This window comes from Macaca mulatta, chromosome 4 (assembly GCF_049350105.2).
Source record: "Macaca mulatta isolate MMU2019108-1 chromosome 4, T2T-MMU8v2.0, whole genome shotgun sequence".
NCBI lineage: Eukaryota > Metazoa > Chordata > Mammalia > Primates > Cercopithecidae > Macaca > Macaca mulatta.
In genome coordinates, this window is record NC_133409.1 from 161,623,554 (window position 1) to 161,637,347 (window position 13,794).

The 13,794-nt window shown below is 44.3% G+C and overlaps 1 long non-coding RNA gene across 1 annotated transcript in view; it reads left to right on the forward strand.

The window, feature by feature from the left end:
* Positions 1-13,794, forward strand: part of LOC114677688 (uncharacterized) — a 39,747-nt gene that overhangs the window by 23,609 nt on the left and 2,344 nt on the right. Inside the window, exon 2 of the long non-coding RNA XR_013417064.1 lies at positions 11,963-12,053. This is a non-coding gene — a long non-coding RNA (uncharacterized LOC114677688). The remainder of the gene's footprint in view (positions 1-11,962; positions 12,054-13,794) is intronic.

Consider the following 13,794-nt stretch of genomic DNA (forward strand, 5'->3'; position numbering starts at 1 on the left):
AGGTGAGGCAAGGACTAAAAGTTATTAGAATTCTAAAATTCTCAAGCTGCATAAATACTTTAGTGGCCACTCTAGTTATTTCTGAAACTGATACTCTGTTTTAAAATTACAAAGTTGCTGCTTATACATTGCAACTGGTATCCTTTCTATCCCAGTTTTCATCTTTTCTGCACTTCTGTAACTCAGAAAAGTGACAATGAATTGCACCAAGCACATAGGTAAGTGCTTACAACTCATTTGCTGGTTGATTAACGCCATCACAAAGAGCTCGTGTTGGTAAAGGCAACCGACTGATACATTGTATTTCATGTCCAAAGTCACAAGGCAGTGAGAGAGCCAGAAAGAGACTTTCATGCTTACTGCCATTAGCCACAAGAGTACTTTTATTACTTCCTTGAGAAAAGTTGGCCCCAGAAGAGTTATTCATGTTTGTTGGCAGTTTCCAAAGGTGATTACTGCTTTTAGCCTTGGACTATACTCATGCACAGAATATGAGAGGCAGTAATGGTGCAAAACAATGTCAGACACCATTAAAGAAAATATCGCAACTGCAGGACACTTCACAGTGTCTGCCCAAAGAGAGAGAGAGCACAAAGCTACCACACATCTTTCAAAACTGCTCACATGTTACCTTCTCTGTAAAAGTTATTGCTAATCCCCAACAACAATTAATGGTTTCTATAGCTTTGTGTATGTTCTTGTGCTTAATAGTCAAATTTATATTAATAGCATGTCTATCTTCTTTACTGGATTTTGACCTCCCTGAAGAAGCAGATCTGGTATTATGCAGCCTTCTTACCCCTAACACCTAACTGAGAGACTTCTCAGGGAAAAGGACAAAATAAATCTTTGCTGAATTGAATAGAAGCCCTGCATTCACTTTAAACTGTAGTACTTGTCTCACCTCTTTGCTGTGTTTTAAAATTACAAACCAATATCTGTATGCAAAGAAGGAAGATGGACAGGCTGTGTTTGTAGTCTCAGTCCAATGCACGTATCCTGCCAAGAGAGAAAATTTGATTCCATTTTGGAGCTGAGGCCTCAGGTCCAATTTAATTTGATCCCCATATGACCAGGCTGATTAATCGTCAGGTCTAGCCTTTCTTCACAGTAAACCTCAATCCCTCGTAATTTGCCATGAAACTGGAGGGAGTTGGCTGTTTCAGGCATGAATAGCATAGTTCTTGTTCAAACCTCCCCAGGCCTTATTTAGGCAAGGTGGGGACGGGCTGGCTGCCCTGCAGAGGAGCAGGTGTAATGAGGATTAGGTCACATGGTGGGAAGGGGGCTCAGTGGGCAGGCAGCTGGTGAAATCCCAGGTGTGTGAGAGTTGGCAGGGGCACAAAGAGAGGGGAGCTGCAAACAGCTCAAAGTCCCTGGCTGTGCAGCTGCTTGTTTGGCACTTGCCTAGGACCCACCTGTAGTGTTGATGGGCACAACCCACTCCTAGGAGCAAGGAAACATGAAAGGTCTTCTGTTAGCTGCAGGGGCCCCGCCCCTTCAAGGGAAGGCTGGAGGGCCCAAGCATGCCAACGGGCTACTGGGCAACCAGCTCCCTGCACTTTGCAATGCTTAAGACAGGGCAGGGCTGGTTATTCTTTTTCACAAGACAGTACTTGGGGGACTAAGACAAAAATACATATTATCGTTCCATTCAGAGGCCTATTCCCAAGTATACCTAGAAAATAAGTGAAAGACAAAAACAAAACCCTGAGTTGGAGAGTAAGTCAACAGGCAGAGATACTCAGAGAAAAAACAAAAAAACAGGCTCAAGGCCAAGAGGCAAAAATAAAAGATGATCCCTTCTCCTGGGCTGTGGGTGGAGAGCTCGTGTAAACAAACTCAGCATAACAAGCCCTTCTTAATCTGTTTCTGTCCCTCTGCTAATCACTTCTGTGGTTTTTGCAAGACAGAATCTAGTCTCAGTGCTGAGGCTAGTGTTACAGATTTAGTGGGCGTGAATTATGGAACTTCTCTTGATCTCCAAGGACAAAAGAAAACTGCTGGCCACAAATCCAAACAACTGTTGTTCATGCAGGTGGAACAGCAATCTCCTTCAAGTGTACAGGCTGGAAAAGAGTCCAGATCTCTTATCTTCATACTAAGGCCAACCTCCAGAAAAATTATGAAGCAGGTTAAAGCCATTCTTGACTACTTACTGCTCTAATGTGGCTTCTCCCATCTCTGCTTTTAAGTACAAATAGTAGAACCTGCTGATTTGCTTACATGTGGCATCAATCCCCCCCGTTCTTCCCACTAACAGAGTCCCAGTCCGGGGGCAAGAGAACAATGACAATGTGCACAGTTAACACATCCTCTTCTATCCAGACTCTGTGCATCTGGGCATGGCTATGTGACTTTTACTCTCAGGGAGACGTAAGCAGAGGATTCTGGGAAAGATTTCTTGATATAGGCAGCACCCTGAATTTTCCCTTTTTTTCTAGCTGGAATGCAGATGAGGTATCTAAAATACATCTTCCGGCTGACCATGGTGGCTCATGCCTGTAATCCCAGCACTTTGGGAGGCCGAGGTGGGCGGATCACCTGAGGTAGGGGGTTCGAGACCAGCCTGGCTAACATGGTGAAACCCTGTCTCTACTAAAAATGCAAAACTTAGCCGGGCATGGTGGTATGCTCCTGCAATCCCAGCTACTCGGGAGGCTGAGGCAGGAGAATCACTTGAACCCGGGAGACAGAGGTTGCATTGAGCTGAGATCAGGCCACTGCATGCCAGCCTGGGTGACACAGTGAGACTCCTTCTTAAAAAAAAAAATAAATAAATAAATAAATAAATAAAATAAAATACATGTTGCTTCCAGAGATGAAAGCCATATGTTCAAGATGGCAAAGCAGGGAAGCAGAAAGAGCCTGGATGCTCATTGGCATTGCTGGTACTATGGTGCTAGCCCTGACTGCCTAACCCCAGATCTTTTGCTATGGAGGATAACCCTGTAGCTCTCAAACTGGAGTGGGCACATGAATCACCTGGGGGTCTCATAGAACCACAGATTCATGGGCCCTTCTTGAGAGTGTCTGATTCCAAAGGTCTGAGGTGGGGTCCTGAGCCTTGTATTCCTAACAAATTTCCAGAGGATGCTGCTGCCACTGGTTGGAGACCACGCTTTGAGAACCACTTGTATAACCGAATAGCCACTTGTTGAAGCCACTGTTACTTGGGTTTTCATACACTCACAGTGGAATTCTGTCCCAAATGATACGCTGCCCTCTAAACCCTCAAGAGCTGTACACTCCCAGAAAAGGGCTGAAACTCATTTAACCACAAGGCATAAATACGCAATGAGGCTTACGATCTATTTGGATTCTGATCAGAGAGGAATCATTAAGTCAAAGAAAATAATTTCTGCTTTTAACTTGGAGGCATCATTGGAGTCAAATGGAGAAGACACGCAGGACAGAGGAGCTTACCCAGAACTTCTGATATCATACCACAGACGCATCACCTCTTCGACAACTAACGAGGGGATTTCTTCTGGCTCTCTTTCTCTCTTCCTAACAATGGAACCTGGGGCAAATTCTTTAACCCCTCTGAACCTCAGTTTTCTCATTTGTACAATTGGAATGATAAGACTTATCACATGGGTTTGCTGTAAGGTATAAGGGATGTCAGGGAGTGAGGCAACCTGAGCATCCATCACTGGGAGAGTAAAATGCATGGGTGAATGCCACAGAGTGTTAGGCAGTGATTGGCCACAAAAGTGTAGAAGCGCAAATAGCAACATGGATGGAGGCTAAAAACACAGTGCTTATTGAAAAAAGATATAGAATCAATCATATTATGAAATAATTAAACAGTGGATGCATACCAAAAAAAATGCAGTATGCACAATATTCACAAAGATATATTAAAATATATTAGAATGATTATCTGTGAGGCAAAGGGAATGAAAGCAGGATATGGATATATACCTTTTTTTGAAAAAAAAAATGAATGAGTGTCCATCAGACTGACAAAAATCAAAGTGTCTGACAACATCAAATTTAAATGAAAACATGGAGGAGAAGGAGCTGCTGTATTCTGTTGATAGGAGAGTAATTTGGTACAAGCCTGTGATACAGACCGCCAATTGTTCCCACTGCCCATTTTCCCTTCTTCTAGAAAGTGAAGCCCTGATTCTTTAACTGGCCACGTGGCTGCTTGATATGAGCACCATTCTGGATAGAATAACTCCAATTCCCAGCCTCCTTTGAAGCTAGGTGTGGGCATGTGAATAAGTTGTGGCCAATGGTCTATGATTAGAAGTGTCATTTGAAATTTCCAAGGAGTATCCTTAAATGGAGGGATCTCAGTAAATGGCTGGAAACAAAGGGGGGTGTCAGAGAGAGATGAAAATGATCCACAATGTCTAAAATCTCCCCTTTAGCTGACCCATCCCAAAATAGGGCAGCAAGTGACCCAAAATGTTTACGCTTTCCTTGAAGAAAGAAAAATGACAGCCCTGGAATATATAAAATGATCACACGGTGTATAACTTGGCATTAGAATCAATACATCCTAAGAGGAGAAAACTGTTCAACGGGGACAGCCATAAACAAATGTAAAGTGGAGAGATCTGAAGCTTAAGCGCGGTGGTAAAAGAAGTTGTTATAATTACTTCCTAAAACTCCGCTTTAGCCTGGAGATATGTTAACAAAAATAGTGCTGTTTATGCACTATTCCACATATACATTAACAGATATCTCAGAACTTTTTTCTGATTTTTTTTGCTTATTGGGTGATCTCTTAAAGAAAAAGATTATGGGCCATGCATGGTGGCTTATGCTTGTAATTCCAGCACTTTGGGAGGCCGAGGCTGGTGGATCACCTGAAGTCAGGAGTTTGAGACCAGCCTGGCCAACATGGTGAAACCCGTCTCTACTAAAAACACAAAAATTTGTTAGGCATAGTGGCGGGTGCCTGTAATCCCAGCTACTCAGGAGGCTGAGGCAGGAGAATCGCTTGAACCCAGGAAGCGGAGTTTGCGGTGAGCCGAGATCGCGCCATTGCACTCCAGCCTGGGCGACAAGAACAAAACTCTGTCTCAAACAAAAAACCAACCAACCAACCAAACAAGATTATGAATTAAATTTGTTAATATTTTTCTTTCCTAAAAAAGAAGATACTATGGTTTTTAGTCAGCTGACTTTTTTCAATAACAGTTTGTCTACCACTAAAAACCAGAGCCCCACATCTGTTCCTAATAAAAATCTATAATCAGCAATGCCCATTGCCTTTCAAAACTTATTTTCTTCATCCCTAAACTATGCACAGACCTGGCCAAAGCTTGTTTCTGTTGTCACCAAGATATAATGGCATTGCATTTATTCCAGGATGAATAAATCAGCAGCGATTCCAAGTAGAATCTGTGTCAGCCACTGAAGCTATTGAAAATTTGAGCCTTAACTACAGACTGACATTTTCATGTGTTAAAATGCTGAAGTATGCCCGTTTTCTGTGTTTGGGTTTATAACATTCAAACCTTTGTGATACTTTGTTTCAGGTCACAAGGCTTTAAAGATATTTGATAATAGAAGCAGTTCACATTTTCAGTAAAAACAGATTCTGGAAGCAGCAACCTTATGACACCAAATCTTTACACAAGAAACATTTATTTCTAAAAGCTGTGGACTTTGAATTGAACCTGGAAGCTGCAGACCAGGCCACTACCTAGCCAAGGGCTTAAACTGGAACTGGCCTGCAGCCTGCAGGTTCCTGGAGAAGGGGTTTAGAACTGGTCTGCAGTCTCAATGACAGGCTGTCTTGTTACTGGGTGAGAACCAGCCGGAGCTGTTTAGAAACAGCCTTTATGAAAGCACAGTATATAATTCTGGGTGAAAGTTTAGGAACACTTTTCCTGGCAGTGACAAACCCTGCATATTTTTCTTTTTCTTCCTCTGAGAACAGTGGATCCTTAATGTTTTCTCAGCTTTGAGCCATTTTCAAAGAGAAGCACACTGTGGAAGCTTCAGCAAACTTGTTTGTCCTAAAGCTACAGCAAGGCAGGATAAGTGTGCAAAGCAATGTGCAAAGGACCAGGAGGCTCAGCGTGCAGGGTGCCCAGTGAAGCAGGTTGCAGGGAGGAGCGGCCTCAAGACCTCTTACCCTTACAGACAGCTACGTGTAGCTCACTGCTCAGGAATTAGAGCAGGAACTACTCTCTCGTGATTCTAAGGTGGGCACCAAACATTGGTCACTTCCCGCAACAGTATCTCCTACTTCTATTGCTTACATCTAATAGGCATCTTCAAGCTACAATCAAATCATTAAAGGATGCTGAACACAACACACTTGCTTTGGAAGGCGGGGGATTATTTTGTTAAGATTCATGTTTTTCCAATCCGAGAGTGTCACAAATGGAGGGTTTATGAGGGTGTGGGGAGGGGACTAAAATGGATGGAAGGAATATGGAAAGGTCATAATTTGGAATCTTAAGAGTAAAGCAGGGTAGGGTGTGGTGGCTCATGCCTATAATCCCAGCACTTTGGGAGGCCAAGGTGAGCAGATCACCTGAAGTCAGGAGTTCGAGACCAGCCTGGCCAATATATAGTGAAACCTTGTCTCTACTAAAAAAAAGACAAAAATTTGCTGGGTGTGGTGGTGCACACCTGTAGTCCCAGCTACTTCGGAAGCTGAGGCAGGAGAATTGCTTGAACCCAGGAGGCGGAGGTTGTAGTGAGCCGAGATCGCGTCACTGTACTCGAGCCTAGGCAACAGAGTGAGACTCCATCTCAAAAAAAAAAAAAAAAAAAAAAAGCAAAGAAGGATGACTTTAGGATAATGTTTTTCTCTACCAGGAAATTCTTGATTTGTGATATACAAGAAAAATACTGATTTTCCAAGAGGGAAGTGACCTTAAATCCAGTAGGGGTGTGCTGGTGTATGCTCCATCAGTGAGCTTATGTATAAAGAAAGAAAGAAGTGGGTTTATACACAGAAATCTATAGCAGATTTTCCTAGAAAGCCCTGAGAGAATTGGTGTTGTATTCCCAGAAGGCAATTCTTACTCTCCCAAGGAGTTAGTAAGGGGTGAATAAGAATTGCCTCCTGATAAACGGTGAGTGAACTTAGGAGCCAGAAACCAAGAATGGAGTAGCACTCTAAGGGATCCTCTAAATAGAATGAGAATGAATTGCAAGGTGTCCTATAAGGTCAGAGACTGGGAACTTCTGGCACATGGGTGACAACTCCAGAAATATCTGTGTTGGGTCCTGGAGTCAAAGGGTATTATTTTGCATGACACCTGGAAGGAGAAGGGGAAGAGGGGAGCAATAAGAGAATGCAAGTTCTCTACTCTCCCACCAGCCCAAGGGTTTGCCTATAAACTGTGTAATTGTAAAGTGCGGGCCCAGACCCAAAAGCAGTTGTGGTCACCTAAAGACTTTGTGAGTCCAAGTGAAACGAGAAAAGTTCCCTTGTCCCCATCTCGGGGGTGTGATGGGGCTGTGGCTCAGGTGCTCGACTGCTCAAAACCCCTAGGGGAGCAGGCAGACAGGCAGGTCGTGGGGATCGTGGGCTCTGACCCCATGGCAGTGTCTAGGGGTGAATGTTTACAGCTCTTGAAGCTCCAGTGGGCGTGTGTTACAGGGTGCTCTTTTAAATTTGCCGTCTGTAGGCGGCTTGTGTTAATCAGCTCAATTACACCTTCTGCCTTACAGCAAGGAAAGAGGGTTTTCTGTATCCCTGGGTTCTTGCCTTGGTGTACCAGAAAAATCGGATCACACGTGAGCTTGGAAAATAAGTGCAAGGTTTTTGTTTGTTTGTTTGTTTGTTTTTTGAGACGGAGTGTCTCGCTCTGTTGCCCAGGCTGGAGTGCAGTGGTGCGATCTCGGCTCACTGCGACCTTCACCTCCCATGTTCAAGCGATTCTCCTGCCTCAGCCTCCTGAGTAGCTGGGTCTACAGGCGTGCATCACCACGCCCAGCTAATTTGTGTATTTTTAGTAGAGACGGGGTTTCGCCATGTTGGCCAGGATGGTCTCCATTTCTTGACCTTGTGGTGCGCCTGCCTCGGCCTCCCAAAGTGCTGGGATTACAGGCGTGAGCCACCGCGCCGGGCTGAGAGCAAGGTTTTACTGAGCAGTGGAAGTAGCTCTCTGCAGATGGATGGGGGAGCCAGAAGGGGTGTGGAGTGAGAAGGTGGTTTTCCCGTGGAGTTGGGCCGCCCAGTGGCCGGGCTCTCCTCTGACTGCCCTGGGCTGAACTTTGCGGGCGATGACATTCGGGCGTCTGCTGGTGTCTGTCAGTGTGTTCTTCTGCCGGTGTCTTCCTCTGCTGGTGTGTTCCTCTTAAGGTCCAGCTGCTTGTGTTTGTGCCCTCTAGGGTTTCGGAGTTTTTACAGACACAGGATGAGGGGTGTGGCGGGCCAGGGTGGTGGAAAAATGCAATATTTGGGCAGCAAAACAGAAATGCCTGTTCTCACATAGGTCCGTGGGTATAGGCCTGAGGGTGGAGCCCTAGCCAGGGACCCCGCCTTTCTCCACCCAGCATTTCCCAGCCCCGCTCGCTAGCGTATCACTAGCAGAAGCAGCTGGCTGCTTTCCTCCCCTCGCGCCTCTAGAGCCCATGAAGGAGCTCTGGTGCTGGGCAGAGGAGACTCCCAGTGGTTCAGGGGCTAGGCATAGTGGGGACCTTTCTCAAGGGGCACTGACAAGGGCCTTAGGGAGTTTGGCAGGGAAGAACATGAACAAAAATCAACTGGGGCGGGGGAATGCCTAGAGTTCCTGCAATTATGCGGGGTGGAGGGTGGCTGAGAGTTTTTATGATTTATATTTCATTAAATATGATTTCATCTGTATCCAAAGGAAGGTGAGGCTTCAAACATTCAGTTTATGCATACGAAAAACGAAGGAACACAGATTGCATCTCAGCCAGGTCAGTGGCCAATGATAAGAGGATGCAGAAAATTCAGTTTCTCAGGAGCACAACCAGAGTCTGGGCAGCACCTCTGATCTTCTGCAGGGTGCTGTGAAAACCATGTGGCCTTTGGGAAAGCATGAGCTGTGTGCCCCTGGCTGAGGATAGTCAAGAATGGCCATAGGCCGGGCATGGTAGCTCATGCCTAGAATCCCAGCACTTTGGGAGGCCAAGGCAGGCAGATCACTAGAGGTCAAAAGTTTGAGACCAGATGGGGCAACATGGTAAAAACCTGTCTCTACTAAAAATACAAAAATTAGCTGGGCGTGGTGGTGGCAACTGTAGTCCCAGCTACTCAGGAGGCTGAGGTGGGAGAATTACTTGAACCTGGGAGGCAGAGGTAGCAGTGAGCTGAGATTGTGCCACTGTGCTCCAGCCTGGGCAACAGAGTGAGACTCCATCACACACACACACACACACACACACACAAGGCCATAAATGGTCCTAACTTTATTCTTTGTTCACGCATTCATTGTTCAATCCATGTTCATTGAGCACCTACTACGAGCCGGCCACACACCATTCTAAGTGCTGCAGATACAGGAATGAACAAATAGGATGTCAATCCCTGCCCTTGTGGTGCTTTCATTTTTAAAGGCCAACAGATAAGCTGGGTGCAGTGGCTCATGCCTGTAATCCCAGAACTTTGGGAGGCTGAGGCAGGTGAATCACCTGAGGTCAGGAGTTCCAGACCAGCCTGGCCAACATGGTGAAACCTCGTCTCTACTAAAAATACAAAAATTAGCTGAGTGTGGTGGCAGGCACCTGTAATCTCAGCTACTTGGGAGGCTGAGGCAGGAGAATTACTTGAACCTGGGAGGCAGAGGTTGTAGTGAGCCGATATCGCGCCGCTGTACTCCAGCCTGGGTGACAGAGTGAGACTCCATCTCAAAAAAAAAAAAAGCCAACAGATAATGAGATACACTTTCAAACTACATAGTGTTAAAGAAGAACTTTTAGACAGAGTTTGTCTCTCAAATAAATTTAAGAGTTTATTTGAGCAAAGAAGGATTCCTAAGTTGGGCAGCCCTCAGAGCCAGAAGTTCAGACAGCGCTGCCCAGCAACAGGAGCTGAACTCAGAAGCAAAGCGAGCAATCACCTGGTTGGCTACAGCTAGGTGTTTGCCTTATTTCGTCATGGTGTGATGAGTTGGTTGCTTGTGATTGGCTGAAACTTGGCTATTTGTTTCTCTCTCTCTCTCTCTCTCTCTCTCTCTCTATATATATATATATACTATTCACTTATGTTTCAGCTTGTTTATAAACTAAGTTAGTTGGGGGTGGGGCGGTTGTTATGTAGGAACACAAAGTACAAAGATAGCCTCCAGCGAATGGTCTCCTGTTTATTTTGCTTAAACCATAGCCCATTAGACAGTTATGAGTTCTAAGAATAAATCTAAAGCACAGAAGGAGGATGGGAAGAGTGTTATGGGAGGACGGGGGTTATATGTGTAATTTTAGACGGGACGGTCAGGGAAGGTGTCACTTGGAAGGGTGGTATTTGAGTGAAGACTAGAAGAGGCCATGGAAAGAGCTCTACAGAGATGTACAGAACAGCATTTCAGGCAGAGGGCAGAGTATATGCAAAGACCAAAGGCAGGGACATGCGGACCATGCTGGAGGGACCGTGAGGAGGCCACTGAGGCTGGAATGGGGTCAGAAAGAAGGAGGAGGCATGAGGCCTGAGAGTTGCCAAAAGACCCTATCATGTAGAGATGGCACCATTTTAATCACTGGTTTTTACTAAGATATGAAAGGATGAGAAGGTGTCGAGCAGAGAAGTAAAATGATCTCATCTGAGGAGCCTTCCTTCTTGGAAGGGAGAGATTTTGCCATTCAAATCAGAACTATTCTTTCCCCTGCAAAGAGAGGCTCATTAGGAAGAAGTCGTGATGTGGCAAGATCCTTTGCATTTGGGGAACTTGAATTTTTAGAGCATCTGAACACTTCTCCTACCTTCTCCCTCAGTAGAAAATCACCTGCAATGAAAGTTCCCTGAAGATGTACAAGTTTTGAGTGGTACTCTATATGGAGTCCTGAATGCTGGGAGGAGTCATGTTGACCAGGTCAACCAAAACACGAGGAGAAGCCAGTGGAAACAAAGTCGACATATGCATAAACTGAATGTTTGAAGCCTCACCTTCCTTTGGATACAGATGAAATCATATTTAATTGGGGTTTTGCCTCAATATCACCCTTCCAACTTCAGACCCGAGTGGCGCAGAAGGCACCACTAAGAGGATACAGATGATCACTCTTGCAAGTATTGGACCAAATGGCTGCAGGCCCGCACCTGGCATCTGAGGAGACTATGATGAGAAGGAACAAGAGGGCACTTGAATAAGTGCAGTCCAGCCTGAGACTCAAGCTGCAAGACTCAAGTTGCGTTTTTCCTTTAAATGTGAATGACATCTCTGGGCCCCCTCTGAATCACCCTATGAGGTCAGGGACAGCCTCTTGTAAATCAATGGATTTATTCTCTAGGCCTCTAATCAAGGTTTTATGTAGAATTTTGCGGGACCCACAGTTTGACCTAGGATTGTCAGCTCCATTGGGAGGAGGCGTGGAAAGGCGCCTGTGGGGATACCCTGAGTCCTCCCACCCTATTCTTCCTCCATAGTGACTGGCTGCGGTCCAGCAAACTGCAGGAGACCCTCTGTAAAGACCTTTGGATTCTTACCCTCAAATAGAAGCCCATGACAGTACGGAATATTTCCATTTCAAAAATTTCTTTTTTAAGGCTGGGTGTGGTGGCTCATGCCTGTAATCCCGGCACTTTGGAAGGCAGGGGAATCACTTGAGGCCAGGAGTTCATGACCAGCCTGAGCAACATAGAAAAGAGAGAGAGAGAGGAAAAAAAAAAAACAGCCGAGAAAAAAAAATCATTTTTGTTAGAAAAGTAAACCATTTGGGGATGTTGTATGGCTGATACAAAAACAAACAACAAAAAAATTAGACTGTTAGAATTTAACTAACGTCTGTTACCAAAAAGGTTGAAACTTGTCGTTATTGAAGCGGGAGTTGAAGGTTAAAAGGTAACTTTCACCCACAGGTTGAGATTTGCATGCAGTATTTCCAGAATGTTGAATATCAGCATGGATCACTGCAAAGAAGTTGGAACTCATCTCACATGAACTTCTCAGGTGAAAAGGGACTTGACAACTGAGACTTCTCTAATAAGTGACAAAAATTATGTGGGTAATAATTTGACCTTTTTTTGTGTTAAAGTCTCTATTGAAATAGAATGCGCAAATTAATGCTCTTAGGAGACCTGCTTAAAGGAAAAACAGAATGAGGATCATGAACCCTATTAACTCACATGTCTCAAGCCTCTAATGAAAAATTCCTGAGTGAAAGGGGATGAGTAGGATGCTCCAAGTTTAGGGAAACTTTGTGAAGCTCTCAAGTATGTGGTTTATAAAGTTGCATAGCACAGTCCTCAACTGATTTTTTTTTTTTTTTTTTTTTTGAGATGGAGTCTCGCTCTGTTGCCCAGGCTGGAGTGCAGTGGTGCAATCTTGGCTCACTACAAGCTCCGCCTCCCAGGTTCAAGCGATTCCAAGTAGCTGGGACTACAGGCACCCGCCACCACACCCAGCTAATTTTTGTATTTTTAGTAGAGATGGGGGTTTCACTATGTTGGCCAGGATGGTCTGTATCTCTTGACCTAGTGATCCGCCTGCCTTGGCCTCCCAAAGTGCTGGGATTACAGGTGTGAGCCACTGTGCCTGACCTCAACTGATTTTATAACTGAGATTTATATCTCTAACAAAATAAGATACATAGCAAAAGAATGACTCTGCCAGCCCTTTCTGGAGAGGGAATGATAAGTCCTCGAAAGATATTGTTTACTTTGCCGGCTTATCTATTTTATTCTGTAAATTCTGCACTCCGCCCCAGATTGGAACGCAAAATCTATTGTTCCATCAAATCAATTTCCCCACAGAATGAAGAATGCGGTACCCACTGTGCTTAAAATTCATTGTTATCTGTTAAGAACCCAACTCAGTGAGAATCATTGAGATTAAGAGGGTCTAGGTAGTTAAGGTGGAAACAATGTGTAGAAAAGAGATCCACACACTGATTATTTTCTAATAAAACTGTTCATTCTATCAGAAAGTGGAGGGAATTAAATATAAACAGACACATTTGTTTAAACCCAGCTTCATTACTATTCTATAGGTTGCTTGAAACCTATTCTGACATCAGTTATTAAATAAACTGTGATATTTTCACAGATAGGAAATAGGTGAGCTGAAGTTATATCCATATCTGCAGGATTATTCTGTATTTAATTTTAATGTTCAAAGCTTGAGAAAATTATATGGCTATAGAACATAGTCACGGGTTTCATGAGCTAGAAAGGCTAGCCAACAAAATGACTATCTGTCAGAAGTGTAACGGAGTTTTAAAAAATTAAAATAGAAAATAACAATGATGACCACAATGTATTGTGTACCTACTACGTGACTTTGTATGTAGCATACCTGTGTATCTTTACATATCTTTATATATATGGACTTAATGTGGAGTTTATTTCTAATACTTCCAATGATCCTGCAAAGGAGTAGTGTTACTATTCCCATGTTACAGATGAGGAAATGGAAACTCAGGGAAGTTATCCAAGGTTAAATCAAGATTTATCCAAGGTTTAAAAAAGTGTAGAGTTAAGATTCAAACCTGGATTTGGCTGGGCATGGTGGCTCACTTTGGGAGGCCGAGGCAGGCAGATCCCTTGAGGTCAGGAGTTTGAGACCAGCCTGGCCAACATAGTGAAACCTCGCCTCTACTAACAATACAAAAATTAGCCATGTGTGGTGGTGCACTCTTGTAATTCCAGCTACTTGGAAGACTGAGGTAGGAGAATTGCTTGAACTAGGGAGA